Raw genomic sequence first — 4,205 nt, forward strand, 5'->3', positions numbered from 1 at the left:
ATTAATGATGAAATAATTCATGAATGATGGATTACTATTTTAATTATTCCATTATTATGATATAATTATTTTGATTATCAAATTATTTAATGTTATTTTATTTTTACTTATAGTTAATAATTTGACTTAATTTAAGTCAGATCATTTTATTAAGTTATTTGACTATTAAATTAGTAATTTGGTTATGTATTAAACATCAGAATCTCATAAGTGATTAATTGTACAAATAAAGATATACAAAGTAATAGTTAATTTTGATAATGACAATACTGGTGTTGTATAATGAGAATTAGAATCATTCAAATTACAGCAATATTAATATATGAAAATATGCACTGGAAAAGTTTGGAGATAATCAGGCTATGGAATAGACTCATTTGTATTTTAATAGCACTCTTAAGAGAGCTGATGGTGAATATAACATCATATTTTTTTTTTCTTCAGCACTTACACTTGGTATGGATTGCTGAAATAGGCAAATAGCAGAAAACCTGTCCATCCCCTAGTAATACTTGTTAATACTAATACCATCAATTAAAAAAAAAAAAAAGTCCTGCTCATGTTAATTTAGTAGCTTTTTTTTTTTTTAATTTTTTTAGCAGTTCAGATAGGTGCTATTTTTTTTTAAGTTACATAAATTTTATGAAGGAATTTACCTTTCTTGCCTTAAGATTATTTCTGCACATATTTCTCCCAGGGACATAAATATATGAACTAGTGAAACAAAACCATAGTTAATTAACCATAGTTAATTAATTAAGGTTAATAAGATATTAACCATAAGTTAATATCTCTGGTATTCTTTACTGATTATCTAATGGAGTCAAGAAATATTTTATAAAAATTTGTAAAAAGCAAAATAAAATAAAATTTATGTTTGTAAAGATGACTAGATAACTAGATAAGCATACAACTTAAAAATACAGCAGTTAAAATGGGTGATCACTTGGGTGAATGAGAACAAGCCCTTACAAAAAGTTTACAAGGAAAAGTACAATTAACAAAATGGGTACTTTCAGCAGGTTTTAAGAGGATACTACAGCCATGAATTACAGTAAGAAACATAAAGATGGACTCCATACCAAAAGTTACATGGAGATGACACTACACAAAATTATTATGTCACCATAGCAGAGTGACAAAGAAAAATTGGAATCTGAAAAAAATAACATCTGAGAGTAAAATAATGTCATCAAGTTTGGCTTGACCTAGAATTACCTGGGACAATAATATCTGGGTCTGCTTGTCACAATAATGTTTGTTTGAACATTTAAAAAATGAAGATGGATATGGAATATTGTAACTTTCTTGTTTGTTGTGAAAATTCTGATCTGTGGAACTGCATCTGGTCATGGGTTCCTGAGAGTGAGCATGTGGGCTCTACAATGCATACATGTTACTAGAATCTTATTAAAACAACAACAAAAAAAAAACTGTGGGAAACTGAGAATGATTCTAGATGTCAGTGTGATGTGCATACACCTTGACTCTCAGCTTCATGTGCCCCATTCTGATGAGGAAAACACATGTGCACAAATTTTAATAGGAATATATATGAGGAATACACAGAGCCAACTGTTGAGATGAAGTTGCTGAGCATGCTGTATTTTCTGTTCGGTTTCTTTATGTAAGTCAAATAAATATAACATTATTAAAAACCTACTGCTTCTTTTTAAGTTTGCCAGTTAACAACTGTGATATTTGCAGATAGTGAAGTAATATCTGAAAGCCCACCTCAATATGATCAGAATTACATCTGGAATAACAGAGGCCAAAATCAGTCATTAAAGAATACATTAAGTCAGATGATTTCAAGTGTTTCCTGTGTCACAGAGAAGAATTTGATAAAAAGTTTTTAAAACCCAGGTATATTCTATTTTAAACACCTTCAAAAATAGTGATTTTACTATTTTTAGTTAATAGTTAATCACTTTAGGCTGTTTAGGCTGTTTAGTGATTAATGACAGCCTAAAGTGATTAATGAGGAGAGAGATCAGAACACCATTTAGAATTTCCATAGGAAAACTTCTCCATGAAAATGGGTATCAACTGTGAATAGAGGGAAAATAATGAGATGGAAAAGAAAACTACATGCAGATTATCATCAGGCCCTCATGGGTAGAGGCAACTAAATATTTTTAGGGGTGCTTGGGTGGCTCAGTTGGTTAAGCATCTCCCTTAGGCTCAGGTCATGATCCATGATCCCAGGGTCCTGGGATTGAGCCCCACATTGGGATTCCTGCTCAGCAGGGGCTTCTTCTTTTCCCTCTACCCCTGCTTATGTGTTTTCTCTCTCGCTTGCTCACTCTCTCAAATAAAGAAAATCTTTTTTAAAAAGAATATTTTTGAAAGTATGATAAATATAAATTTTCTTTTAAAAAAATCCCAGAGGAAAGCCTGGTGGCTCAGTCATTAAGCATCTGAATTTGGCTCAGGTTATGATCCCAGAGTCCAGGGATTGAGCCCCACATTGGGCTCCCTGCTCAGAGGGAAGCTTGCTTCTTCCTCTCCCACTCCCCCTGCTTCTGTTGCCTCTGTCTCGGTCTCTTTCTCTGTCAAATAAATAAACAAAATCTTTTTTTTAAAATTCCCAGAGAAACACACCTCTCATCCAAGAAAATCATCAATATAAATTCCAGATGCAAGGAAGATATTATTTTAAAAAAAGGAAGAAGAAGCAGTCAACAAAACAAAGAGGATCCCCATGGAATGGGAGAAGATACTCACAAATGACACTACAGACAAAGGGCTGATGTCCAAGATCTATAAAGAACTTCTCAAACTCAACACCCAAAAAATAAATAACCAAGTCAAAAAAATAGGCAGAAGACATGAATAGACACTTCTCCAAAGAAGACATACAAATGGCTAAGAGACACATGAAAATGTTCATCATCATTAGCCATCAGGGAAATTCAAATCAAAACCACATTGAGATACCATCTTGCACCAGTTACAAGGCCAAAATCAACAAGACAATAAACAAGTGTTGGAGAGGATGTGGAGAAAAGGGGAACCCTCTTACACAGTTGATGGGAATGCAAGTTGGTGTAGCCACTTTGGAAAGCACTGTGGAGGTTCCTCAAAAAATTAAAAATAGAGCTCCCCTATGACCTGATAATTGCACTACTGTGTATTTACCCCAAAGATACAGATGTAGTAAAAAGAAGGACCATATGCACCCCAATGTTCATAGCAACAACATCCATAATAGCCAAACCATCGAAAGAGCCAAGATGCCGTTCAACAGACAAATGGATAAAGAAGACCTGGTCCATATATACAATGGAATATTACTCAGCCATCAGAAAGGATTAATAACCAATTTTTGCATCAACATGGTTGGGACTGGAGGAGGCTGTGCTGAGTGAAATAAGTCAAGCAGAGAATGTAAATTATCATATGGTTTCATTTCCTTGTGGAACATAAAGAATAGCATGGAGGACATTAGGAGAAGGAAGGAAAAGTGAAAGAGGGAAAAGCTGAGGGGGAGATGAACTGAGAGATTATGGACTCTGAGAAACAAACAGGGTTTTAGAGGGGGAGGGGGATGGGTTGGCCTGGTGATGGGTACTAAGGAGGGCATGTATTTCATGGAGTACTGGGTGTTATATGTTAACAGTGAATCTTGGAACACTACATCAAGAACTAATGACATACTGTATTGTGACTAACAAAACATAATAAAAAAAAAAAAATTCCAACAATGAGAGGTAAAGATAGAGGGCATTAGAAATTCATTTAAATTATTTAGTTGCAAAATTTATGTAAATATCAAATTGGGGGGAAAATCCAATGAGAGAAAATTTTCCTTTCTAAAATTTTAATTTATGAAATTTATGAAAAACCTGAAATGTGAAGGTTTTTCTAAAGTCCATAACAGATTTAAGAAACAGTTGTTTAATATTTTTTAAATGTTATTATTAATATTTGTATCATTATTATAGTTCTCATCATCATTATCATACTCCTTTTTGTTATATATGTGTCTCTTAGCAGTAGGACATAACCATGCATAGCACAAATTGTAGGTTAAAATTGAAAAATGCTCTAAACATGGAGTAACTTATCATTAAGACAAATAAAAGTCTCTTAAAAGCACTCAATGTCTTTGATCATCATGCAATATAACTATAAATTGATAGCAAAATATAAAAATAAAAATTATAGTTTTATACCACAAGAATATCATAAAGACAACTACA

The sequence above is a fragment of the Lontra canadensis genome, unplaced genomic scaffold, assembly GCF_010015895.1.
Source record: "Lontra canadensis isolate GAN:19392208 unplaced genomic scaffold, GSC_riverotter_1.0 scaffold22, whole genome shotgun sequence".
Classification (NCBI taxonomy): Eukaryota; Metazoa; Chordata; class Mammalia; order Carnivora; family Mustelidae; genus Lontra; species Lontra canadensis.